Consider the following 13,207-nt stretch of genomic DNA (forward strand, 5'->3'; position numbering starts at 1 on the left):
AATGAAAAAATAAAATTATTCAGATTCTAAATAGGCTATAATTTAGTGCTCATTTAGTGCTAATTTTGTACCATAAACATTATAATAAAATATTTGTTTAAACAATTTGTTATAAACAAAACTTTTAAAAATTAAAATATTGAAAAATTTTTTATGCAATAATTTAGTGCTCATTTGGTGCTAATTTTGTACCATAAAGATTATTATAAAACATTAAAATTTTAAACAGTAATAAAAACGAAAATTTTTAGTGATCCAATTTAGCGCAAATTGTGTGCAAATAACTAAATAAGACATCGTGAGATCAAATTTGGTGCTCTTTATTAATGTAGAAAAGAATTACAGTCTAAATATAAAGGCATGGTGATACAGTTTTAATTGATTTTATTTATACGTTTTTTCAACTTTAATGTATATTAGAAATTCTATGTTGACTTTTTTGTCCACATCTTTGGTTAGAGTTCTTTGTGTTCCTGCATTGAGATTATTAAACTCGGTCCACAGATTATTTCTGCGACAGATTGTTGTGTAGTGTCCCATGGACAGTTTTCCTAATCCATTAGTCGAGGTAAGGTCATTGTTAATGTAACGGATTACTCCTACCAGTAAATAATAATCAGAGGTCCCAAGTACATCAGAAAATTTTATCGGGATGTTATCCAGATGAGTTAATGTCCTGATGTCCGTTAATTGAATTAAGATAATTGGACCTGTAAAGAAATTATTTTAAGTATATGGATTTTCTTTAATTTATGTGTACACGTGAAAAATAAAATACTTTTGTTGATTTTAATCATTTAAAACGTACCACTTGAATCATATTGCACTTCTGATTGTCCTAAGCATCCTCTTCTGCTACAATCTCTGTCAGCTGTTAATGCTTCTTGCATTTCCACTTCGCTTAAAGCTTCCTTAAAGAGTAAGTTATCCAAAAAATAATAATTCGTTTCTCGGGTTCTTTGAGGGCAACCATTATTACAGTTTATGACTATTCTGTTAATTGGTAATTTTTCAATTAATTTTAACATCATGTCAAAAGCATTTGTGTTGCAGTCTACGTGTATTACTTTTTGAAGTTCATTATTTGTTTTGTTTAGTGTCTTCTGTATAGCACTTTCATGAAACTCCAGTAAAATTCTGCCTCGTTTTACATAAGATTGTGCAACTCCCATCTTTTTTATATATAGTGTAAGTGCAATAAATGGACAATCCTTTTGTAATGTTTTTAATGCATTTTCGACTTCAGAATGGTCTATTGCTCCAACAATAAACGATTGTACAATTGAATCTATTGCACACGTGTTATAAAATGAATACAATTGTTTTTTAATTTTCACACCCTAGAATAAAAGAAACCGGTATAAAATTTTAAATATTTTAATTATTTTGTTTATCGTAATAAATTCATAATTTGATTGAACTGAGTTCATTTAAATTAAGTAATTATTCACTATTAACTATTTTGCAACACAAAGTAATATTTAATATAAACTGATTAATTTTACCTTTAAATTTAAAGCATTTCCATTCTTCAGAATAGGCACTTTCTGCAAATTATCTTGAAACAGTGAATCAAAAGTAGTTTGGTTTTGATCCAAGTATTTTGATAACTTTGCAGATTTTGTTCTCGATTTTTTAGTTGTATTTTTTGATGCCTTAGTGACTTGACCACGCCAATTTTCTTCTTTTCCTAAGTCGATTATTTGTTGTACGTTGTTTACAGCATTGCAGTTGTTGCACAACATTTCACTACTCCCTTTTTTTTTTGTTGTGCACAACTGGATGAACACAATTGGCATATTATTTCTTTGGTATTAATTATTCTTACGTTCTCTTCTTGAATTGTATCTGTAAACATGAGAGAAAATAAAAATAGTTGTAAAATATATAACAAGGTGTAATGAATAAGAAATACCTACTTCAGTTAGAAGCTTTAACATACCTTTTACGAATTCTTTATCTTCCTTAATTGAGATTGACTTTGGTTCAGTAGCAATTATTAAATTTCTTTCTGCATCAAGATCTTTCTCCGATTCATTTCCAGATCCTTTAGTAATTTCAACGTTATCTTCTTTGTTTTCCATTGCATCAGTTTTCGCTTGAATTATATTAGAGCGACCAACCAGGTACTCTAAAATCGCATTAACTGCTGCATCTGCTCTCAATTTTTTTTCAAATAAATCTTTTTTTATATTTTTTATTTCGCTTTCTACTGCAGAACTGGAAGCCGGAATTTTACCAAATCCAAATTTTTGTACCCAAATACAAGACCATAACGGGAAGCTTTTAATGTCTTTCTTTAAACGTGCGCAAAATTCTGGCAAATTAAATGGATTGTCATGTATTCCTATTTCTTTTGTTTTCACCATTTCGACTTCTTTTTCAACATTTTCAAACCAATCTGACCAACAATTTATTGGTTTATCTGTTAAGTTTTCACTTTCTTCGTTTGTGTCGTCAAAAATAGATTCATTAGTTGGCCTCATTGATTCCCATTTTTCTGTTACTTCTTCGTCGAAAAGAGCCTCTTCTAAACCATGTGGCTGAACTATATTTTTTAAAAATTGTTTTTGCGTTTCACAACTACTGTCTTCATTTGAATTAATGAGTAATCCATCTGTTTCGCAAGAAGCCACTATTAAAATTGCTTTTAGAATAGTGGTTGCTCTTTCTATAGTTTGACATAATAATAATTGTCCTATAGCAGCTTTATAAAATACTTTAACTTTCTTAGATTTTGTCAAGTCACTCAAAAAATTTACGTACAATTTAATGAAATGAGCAACATCCATTCTAATAAAACATTGAGGGAGGTCAGAAGCATTAACATATTCTTCGATGGTGCGGTACTGAGTGAATGCTTTAATGCTGGCGATTATGAGCGCTTTTCCTCCATCACACGTGAATTATTTAGGTTGAGGGGCACCTAAACGAGTCCACTCGTTAAGGAAGTACATAACTGCATTAGTATTATGTACTGAGCTCAGCATTTGTGCTACACTAAATTGTCCTGCATCGTTGTTAACAACAATCGAATATAAATAAACAGGGCCTGCTTTTGTTCCTCCAATCGTTTCAATGCTATTTGCAATATTTCCTGTCGCATCTAGAAAAACGCTTGTAATTTCATTTTTTGAATAATAAAAGTATAATCTTGTTTGATGTGCGGTCCAAAAGTGCACGAAAAAAGGATCATAACCAATGCCATGAATTGCGTTATTCCAGGTAGAAGTTTTCATAATACGTATTGCTTCAAAAAGGTCTGAATAAATGTACTGTGAACGGACATGTCCAGCTTTAGCAACTCTTAAAACAGGTGCACTAGGCATAAAAGGTGGTTCTTGATCGCCTGGTTCCATATTTCCTCTAGCTTGTTCAGTTCGATATATTTCTGCTCCTTTATTAGTCAATTCAATTGCAGCTTCCGTCCGAAATGGTTCCCTCAAATAGCGTTTTTTGCATTTGCCAAAGTTTTTTCCTTTCTTGACAACACATTCCATCTGCACATCTTCAAAATAAGTTTCATTATCAAGTGTACAAAGAAGTTTGCTACCACAGCTACAATATCCTAAAAAAATTACATTTTTCTAAATTAAATTTTTATATGATTTAAAGTTTAAAAAATAAGATTATAATGTAATAATAATAACGTAAAATAAGTCTTGTACACAAATTTTATAATTAAAGTATTGAAAACAGGAACATATCCCTAACAACACACAACATTCCAGGAATGTACTACCAAAGTTCTATCAATATTTGAATGTCCTGGACATTTAGGGAACATTCGGTGAACATCTGTTTAAATTATTCCTGGAATGTTACCATAAGACATTCTGTGAACATACTACCAATGTTCCTATATTTTAAGTTGCGAAATAATACATACGTGTAAGAGATACAACATTACTTATAACATACCAGACAAACTAAGTGACATTTTAGGCCTACAGTGCAATAATATGTCAAATTTAAAGAGTTTCCCAAGTTCAATTAATACAATATTATAAACATACAAATGTAATAAAAATTATTGTTCGCGAATATTCAATTTGGAATGCGATTTTGTTAATAAAAAAAATACTTATAACTTATGCAAAACCCAAGAGAGGCATTTATATTTATTTCTTTTGCGTTCATTTTCAAATTCGCCGTGCATATATTTTTGTGCATGGCGCTTGAGAGGGCATCACGTGACTAAAAACGACCAACCAACGACCTCGCTTCGGCCATCTTCATCTTGGCGACTGGCGACCTTGCCCGGCCTTGCCTTGCCGTGGATTGTTTGTATTATTTGTGCTTTTTAAGAATATTTTTTTAATTCGGATACTTTTATAATAGCTTTAATAGTATTATTAACATAGTGCATAAAATGGTGTCCTGTTTTTAACGCAGTTGGAGTAGCAGAAACAAATGTAGATAAAAAAATCTGCAGGAATAACGTTTCAATTATGACAGAAGCTCAAAACAAATGACTGTGAATGAACAGCCCTATTAAAAGGTTAGTATGCAAATATGTAAACGAAAGCATGCCCTGTATTTCAGAAAATAAATTAATACTATTAATACCCTAATAATACTATTCATAAAAAATCTTTTAAGTAACGTAGATATAACAAAGTGAATAAAAGGCATAAATCAGAAGAATTATTATTTTATTTTATAAGTTAATAATTGGTCATATCCATTTATTATTTTAATAATAATTGTGAATAAGCCACAAACTTCGCTTATTCCTAACTAAAATAGTAAATAGAGATAGGTAATAACAAAAGGATTTGTAAAACTAAAATAATTCTTTTTGCGTTTTTGCTAGTGTATGCGTTTATAAATAGGATGGTAGACCACACACTATAATATGCAGTACCAACTAATGAATACACAGAATATTATAGTCGATTTGCTAAACTCAGTCTCAGTACTAATTACTGTAATTTTGGCAAAATTGGCCAAAAACAAAAAAAATTACCTACTAAAATCACTAGCCAGTTGTGTCTGAGTTTGGGGAACGGACTATACTAATAAACAATTTCTAAGCTGTTTTATAATAATTTTGTGAGTTCATTAATCATATTTTTTATTTAAAACTAAAATTTGTTAATAATGCTTAGTAATGCATATATTTTGTATTTTTAGCTTTCCAGAAGATCCTGCGAAGAAGACATGAAGTATAGATCAGATTTGTTAATAGAGGAGTATGTTCAAAACACTTTCTAGAAAAAGATATTGACAGAACTTCACTTTCATCTGTTCGTTTGAGAGACTGTGCTGTTCCAATAGCTTATGTCACACAGGTATATGCATAACCTAATTAATAATACAGTCCGTACAATATAGATACTGTTGTAATTCATTATCTACATCGGAGATCTAAGTTGACATTGTTGCCCAACTGCAAAAAATTTTTGAATTCATTTTAAGTCAAATATATCACATAATTATTGCGAAGTAGATTATACAACAAAACAGATTAATATTCAATGTAAATAAATAAAAACATCAGAAATCGAAAACAAGAATTAAGGTATAATCTTATGTTACAGTTATTAAGGTACCAAGGGTATTATAGGGATATACGTTGACCGAAAGCGTTATTATTATAATACCTGTGGTGCCTTCAACGTTTAATGTCCGACTAAATTATTCTTTATATGCGAAAAATTTGAACGAATTTTGAATTGATTAGTTTTTAAATAAGTACATTTACCAGTAACAGTAGTAACGTAATTGTGGTAACCATAGTTTTACTTAGGTTGATATTTGTCAACTTGACAGTATCTAAGTCGTTATTTAAATTTAATGCCCAAGGGCGTTATATCGTACTTAACAGACTTCGAAATGTCATTATTTGTCAAATAATGTACCAGTAGGACATTAAAGTAAATAATAAAAACAATAAATATAATGAATACTAAATACTTATTTGTTTGTGAAAAATCTATTTCTTTGTGGCTTTTTTATAATTAATTATTCTAATGGGGAAATAAGCCACAATTTACTTGAAAAAATAATTTTATTAAGGTTTCTACTTCCACATCGGATGTCGTTGTCAAAATACAAAATGTTCATTATTATTATTTTATTTATTAAATATTATTTATTATTTATTTAAATATTATTTAATATTTATTTTTTTATTATTATTATTTATGCATATTATTACCTGTAAATAATATTTCTTTTGATTGTTAATTGTAAAGGATAGAAAAATTACCTTTTATTTTATTTTCTTTTAGAATCAGCTGAGAGAAGTGGTCTACAAAAAACCAGAAAGGAAACAGAATATGTGGCTACGAAAAGCAAAAGAAAGGTTTACAAAGCAAATGTGACACATTTTTTTATAATATTTAGGAATGTCAGCAAATTACATTAAAAAATGTATGTAAAGATTTTTTGCAATAAAAATGTTTATATTTATCAAGGATGTATTATTTGGTATGGCCATATATCGTCAGTGATGTGACAGTACCTCCTATCTGTTTTTTTCAAGAGATTTGTAAGATAGACTAAAAACTTGTTTCGGCCACCTCCTGTTTTCATATATTTTTTGACTTGTTTTGCAGTAAATTCAACTATCTATTTACTACAAAAAAAGTCAGAATACGTACGAAACCAGAAAGTGACCTTAAAAAATGTTTTTTGTCTCCTGCAAACCTCATGAAAAAACATATAGGAGGTATTGTCACATTACTGACGATATATTTCAGTGAATGTCTAAAAAATATACTGTGAATGTTCAAAGAACGTTCGTAGACATTCATGGAATGTTCTAACAAGACATTCAGTCTAAAAATATACTGTGAATGTCCAAAGAACATTCATGGAATGTTCCAACAAGACATTCAGTCTAAAAAATAGACTGTGAATGTCCAAAGAACATTCGTAGACATTCATGGAATGTTCCAACAGAACATTCTAAGAATATTTAAAATGCTGACACAGCACTTTCCTGGTACTTTCCAGGGACATTCGTGTGCATTTGGGGACATTCCAGGAATGTTTTCAATGTCCTGTGTGTACATTCTAGGAACATTCATGGAATGTTTTGTGTTATTAGGGATTTAGGTATCAATATTATTTTGAAATGTCACTTTTCATACTTAATGAAATACAAATGTGGACAAATTCGATTTGATAAATTTTTATTCGTATTAAAAATTAGAAGCGTATCATTGAACATTTTGTGGGTTGATAGATAGATTTTTGTGGTCTATTTATTTATTTATTATTTAATCTATTTATCCATAATCTATTAAGTCTATTTATTATGTAATAGGAACTCAAAAATACTTAAATACCTAGGGTAGACCGGGGCAAAGATAATAATCTAATCTAAACTTCTTCACACTTATTTCGAAGATATTTCGATTATTATTTATCGATACAGTCGCTATTCTGGGCAAAGGGAATAGCCAGGGCAAAAATAATAATCGAAATATCTTCATAATTTATTACCCCCCTAATACTTATATGTGTACGTCCGCATGAAAAGGGCCCATTTTGTCGATTTCATTTTAGGAGATAATCGTAATTTTCTAAGAGTTTAACTGTTAAACTGTTTTGGTCAGTCAGAGTCAGAGATATAAAATCTCATAGTCCTAATATTACGATTATAACAAATTTGCTATAGATAATTATATAGGTATTTCGGAACCTTATTTAAAATAAAAACTTATTTGAGGTGTATTTATAGTCTCTAAATCTCATTTGGCATCAATTTCATTTGACTGAAATTTCTTTTGGCTTTTATTTCATTTGGCCGAAATCTCATTTTCCATCAAACTTATTTACCATAAATGACATTTATCATAAATTTAACATGTATAAATTTATGACAAATAAGATTTAGGGAATATTCATGCTTAAAGAGTTAATGAAAGAAATAAACTATTTCATAATTTTAAATTATATTACTAAATTTTTTTGTTGTGTCACTAATTCTAATTTTGATTTTAAGTTATAAAGAATGAAGAAAATGTTAAAAAACTTACCTTGAAGAGTACCATAATTACCATTATCAGTAATTGAATGATTCAGAATATTGAATCCACAGGGTATTTTTGTTCCAGCCCAAATTGCAAACGTAATCCATCGCGAATAATTACGCGATGAATCTAAACGCAATGACTCCCTTGTATAAACTTTGTGTTTTCTTGTTTCGCGTCTTTTATATGTCTTTTGTACTAATAAGGCTTCATATTCTGATTTTTTACCATAAATTATAAAGCTAATTTCGTCACTGTTCGAAAAAAAACTGTCTTGATCTTTATTAATTACACATTTGCTAATATTTTCATCAATTGTGGGTTCGGTGAATTTCGTTTTCGTTAAATTACATACTCTACTATATAACGTAGTATGCTTTAATTTGCCACCCAGCTCTTCACAGAAGTCAAGCCATACACCATCTTCTTTACTTTTTAGTTTTTTAAAATCGTCATCATAATAAAGCAGATGCTTCGACTTTTCATAAGCAGACGGTGAACTTTTCACTCTAGACGGTGAAATGTTCCTTTTCCTACCAACGTGAGGGATACTCATTTTCACAACTATTTCACTATTAAGGGGGATATTCGATATCTCTTCTAGTTTTGTCAGGAGGCCTTTACAAAAATCGCTAAAATTGCATATACTTTTACATATGTAAGAACCCCCTTAACAAATATCACTCACGTAAATACATAAATCACATTCAATAACAACGCAATTATTAAGTGCCTGTTTAATAAACAAAATATTACAGAAGTGGTCAAGTCAACGTCAAGACGAATACTGACTTCAGGGTGCGGAAATTATTTCGACTTTACAGATTTAAAAAAAAGTCTTTATTATTATTTAGTAACCCAATCATAAAAGGATTTAAAACATATGTTCCTGTTTGAGCCTTAGTGTCTCCAATTTTTTCTACTGTAGTTAAAAACCATGAGAAAACACTATTGGAGGTATATTTCACGCATAAAAATCCCTTTCAATACAAAAGGGTTTATGACGTGCCATCTTTAAAGATGTAATATCCTGGCTCCTAAGGTCAAATTATCTTAAACGTAATAAACTATTTATAATACATTACAGCAGGGGTGGGCAAATACTTTTAAGCGCGGGCCAAAATGACATTTTCAACATATCTCCCGGGCCGGAAGACTATACCGTGAATGCACGCTGTGTACGCATCTTTTTGGTTGAGCTTTTCCCTGAACTGCCCAAGAAATTTTTTTGGCACAAACGCTATAAGTATTATTTTAAAACATTTAGACAAAGAAATTTGACGAAGAAGAATTTATCAACGGGCTGGATAAAGTAAGCAAAAGGGCCGCATCCGGCCCGCGGGCCGGCTTTTGCCCACCCCTGCATTACAGTATATAAATTATTAAAATATTTTTTTATATCACATAATATGATTAGGCTCGATTAAAATAAACAAAGGACACAACATTCAAGGAATATATATTTTGTTAGCAAAAAGTAAGTTATTAGTTATTATTACAGTAAAGGTATTAATTTTTTAAAATTTTGTTTATAACAAATTGTTTAAACAAATATTTCATTATAATGTTTATGGTACAAAATTAGCACTAAATGAGCACTAAATTACAGCCTATTTAGAATCTGAATAATTTTATTTTTTCATTGTGTACTAAGAGTGGACAAGCCAGCTTAACGTTAAGCTGGCTTGTCCACCTGCTTTTTTAAATAAATAAAGAGCACAAAATTCAGAATATGGATATTTTATTAGCACTAAATGAGCACTAAATTATAGCATAAAAAAATTTTCGATTTTTTAATTTTTTTAAATTTTGTTTATAACAAATTGTTTAAACAAATATGTCATTATAATGTTTAGGGTACAAAATTAGCACTAAATGAGCACTAAATTATAGCCTATTTAGAATCTGAATAATTTTATTTTTTCATTGTGTACTAAGAGTGGACAAGCCAGCTTAACGTTAAGCTGGCTTGTCCACCTGCTTTTTTAAATAAATAAAGAGCACAAAATTCGGGACTGCGGTACAAAATTAGCACTAAATGAGCACTAAATTATGGCATGAAAATTTTATTGTTATATAAAAGTGGACAAGCCAACTTTACGGACCTATTTTTTTCTTCGTTTTTTGATTATAACTTTAAAAGTATTCATTTCCGAGAAAAGATGTACTGACATAAAAGTTGCGTAATTAAATTTCCTACAATGTAGAATTGGTTAAAAGTTGAAAAAATAGTCACCCTTGTTGCAAAATACCAATAATTGCGAAAAAAACCATACAAAAACAAGTATTCGCATTTTACGTTTTTCAACCATTTATGCTACACTTATGACCTTCGTATTTCACCCAGAAAAACTTTATGATACAGTAAAACAATACTGTAAATTTCATTAAGATCGGTTTAATAGATTTTGCAAAATAAATTTTGCAATCCAGCTTTCGCAAAAACAATTCATTTTTTCAAAATGTTACAGGACTGAAAATAAAGCAGATAGCAAGTTGAATTTTTTTTTGTTTATAGAAATGTACTGTACCTTTCATTTGCAATTTGCAAAATTAAAATCGATTTACTACCACGGCGTCAGGAATTTTTTTAAATAAACATTAATTATTGGTGCTCCGCGCAGGACAGCGGTGTTCGATTCACATGAAGTTGATTTCCACCAAAATTTCTTCTAATCTTCATCCAATATATTATTTTCTTACTCTATATTTTGTTGTATTTTAATATTTTAATTCCACGAAAATCAAACTAATTTTATTATTGTTTGTGAAATATTGTTTAAACAATTGCATATGTATAAAAATAATAAAGTTTTATTCTTAAGTTAAAATATATGAACAAAGAAAGTTTTTGCTAAAAAAGTGTTATTTTAAAGGATAGAGTATGTGTTTTTATTTTGCAATAAACAAATTTATTTATTTATATCGAAATGTAATAAAAATTAAAATGTATCAATAATTATCAAAGGTCATTGGAATGCCCAATCAGAGCAAACTATCCGGTGTCCTGCGCGCAACACCAATAATTAATGTTTATTTAAAAAAATTCCTGACGCCGTGGTGGTTAATCGATTTTAGTTTTGCAAATTGCAAATGAAAGGTACAGTACACTTCTATAAGCAAAAAAGACTTCAACTTGCTATCTGCTTTATTTTCAGTCCTGTAACAGTTTGAAAAAATGAATTTTTTTTGCGAAAGCTGGATTGCAAAATTTATTCTGCAAAATCTATTGAACCGATCTTAATGAAATTTACAGTATTGTTTAACTGTATCATATAGTTTTTCCAGGTGAAATTTGAAGGTCCTAAGTTTAGCATAAATGGTTGAAAAACGTAAAATGCGAATACTTGTTTTTGTATAGTTTTTTCCCAATTATTGCTATTTTGCAACACGGGTGACTATTTTTTAAATTTTCAACCAACTTTATATTGTAGGAAATTTAATTACACAACTTTTATGTCAATACAACTTTTCTCGGAAATGAATACTCTTAAAGTTATAATCAAAAAACGAAGAAAAAAATCGAATTTTTCCTTCATTTTTTGACATTTTGATTATTTAAACAATGTTCCGGACCTTTTTGAGAGGGAGGATAACTCAAATATTATTATTTGAGTTATTTTCAAGAAATTTCTGCAAAAAAATTTGAGTCACCTCTCAACGTCCAAATGTACTAATATTTTTACAGATGCGCCCTGGCCTATATCTATTGTATTATATTCTCACAGAAAACATAAATATTCAATAGAAAATTGTGAGAAATATTTGAGAGAAGGCCTTTGATCGGGTAAAACATACTGAAATGATTGCTATTCTTCAGAAAGTGGGTATTGATGATTGAAAAATACTCATATTTTAACAGATCAAAACCCATAAACATTACAAGTAATGTTCATAGAAAGGTTTCAAAACTCAATACAATTTTTTATCCGTTCATAACATTTATTATGTGCACAAAATTAGCAAGTTTACTTTCAACACAATCCTGAATTGGTAATACATATGAAGATGTGCCCTACTAATGGAACTGCAACCTTCTTGGAGTTCTTGTGTATTGGCAGATGATTTCTTCTGTCTTCACTTGCAAATCTCGATGTATGGATAAGAGTGCACTGTTAAATAAGATGTGTGAAGCACGTTGTTTTACGTACAAGATTTAATACAACTAAACCGTAAGTCAATACCCGTAAAACTTAGTTTTTTATGATTTCTACAATGTTTAAAATTTTATAAATTTCGGGGGGGGGCGGCCCTCTTGGGCCCCTTCCCTGGCTACGCATTATCAAAAATCTTTACTGGCATCAACGTGCAAACATCAGGATTGGCCGGGACACGTCTGAAGAACTTCAAATACGAAGAGGAGTAAGGCAGGGTTGCATTTTGTCCCCACTAATATTTAACATCTATTCTGAGTTTGTTTTCAATAAATCAGTGGATAATGCTCAATGTGGTATCAAAATGAATAGCGTCAATATTAATAATTTGAGATATGCGGATGACACGGTGTTAATTGCGAGCAATTATGAAGAACTTCAACATCTGATTAATAGGATTACCACAACGTGTGATGAATATGGACTCAAGCTAAACACCGCAGAGACCAAGGTGATGGTTGTCAGTAAGACGCCAATACAACCGGAAGTAGTAACAGCTTATGGTGAACAATTAGAGAGAACTAACAGTATCACCTACCTTGTAGACCGGTCTAGTTAGACTCAAAAATAGGAGTGAGGCTACAATAATTACCATCAAGCTGAAAATTGGCACGATTGTTAAAATACCATCATAAATGAAATCTAAAAAGTCCTCATAAATCCGACCCCTGCTAAAAAATTTACGCGGGGTCAAAGGTCACCAAATATGGTTTTTAGCGATTTTCAGCGAAACGGTAAGTTTTATCGTAAAATTATCTCTAACAAAAAATGTAGATTAGTTAATTATCTATAAAAAAATATTTTAATAGTTTTTTTCCTAAGAGGCACTGTTTTTGAGATACAACGATTCAAAGAGTTGAAAGACTTCTAATTGTCATAAAATATATGTATTAGTACACCAGGTATAGGTATATACATCACTGAAGCTGTAATACAAGTAAACATAATATTCTACGGTCAACTTAACTTATATTACACATAATAATATAAGATTATAAATATGATAATATTTCTACTATACAGCTTGCTGTCTACCGAGGGATGCAATCCATAAGCTGTATTATATTA

At 30.0% G+C, this 13,207-nt stretch overlaps 2 protein-coding genes and 1 long non-coding RNA gene across 4 annotated transcripts in view; 1 reads left to right on the plus strand and 2 right to left on the minus strand.

Annotated features, from left to right (window-relative positions):
- Window positions 1-13,207, minus strand: part of LOC114335056 (uncharacterized) — a 241,060-nt gene that overhangs the window by 214,045 nt on the left and 13,808 nt on the right. The window lies entirely within an intron of this gene.
- LOC126884896 (adhesion G protein-coupled receptor A3) overlaps window positions 1-13,207 on the minus strand; it is a 400,023-nt gene that overhangs the window by 88,490 nt on the left and 298,326 nt on the right. The window lies entirely within an intron of this gene.
- LOC126884912 (uncharacterized) lies at window positions 4,234-6,417 on the plus strand. Its single transcript, XR_007698184.1, has 3 exons — window positions 4,234-4,501; window positions 5,137-5,294; window positions 6,237-6,417. It is a non-coding gene; the product is annotated as an uncharacterized LOC126884912 (long non-coding RNA).

This window comes from Diabrotica virgifera, chromosome 5 (assembly GCF_917563875.1).
Source record: "Diabrotica virgifera virgifera chromosome 5, PGI_DIABVI_V3a".
Lineage (NCBI taxonomy): Eukaryota > Metazoa > Arthropoda > Insecta > Coleoptera > Chrysomelidae > Diabrotica > Diabrotica virgifera.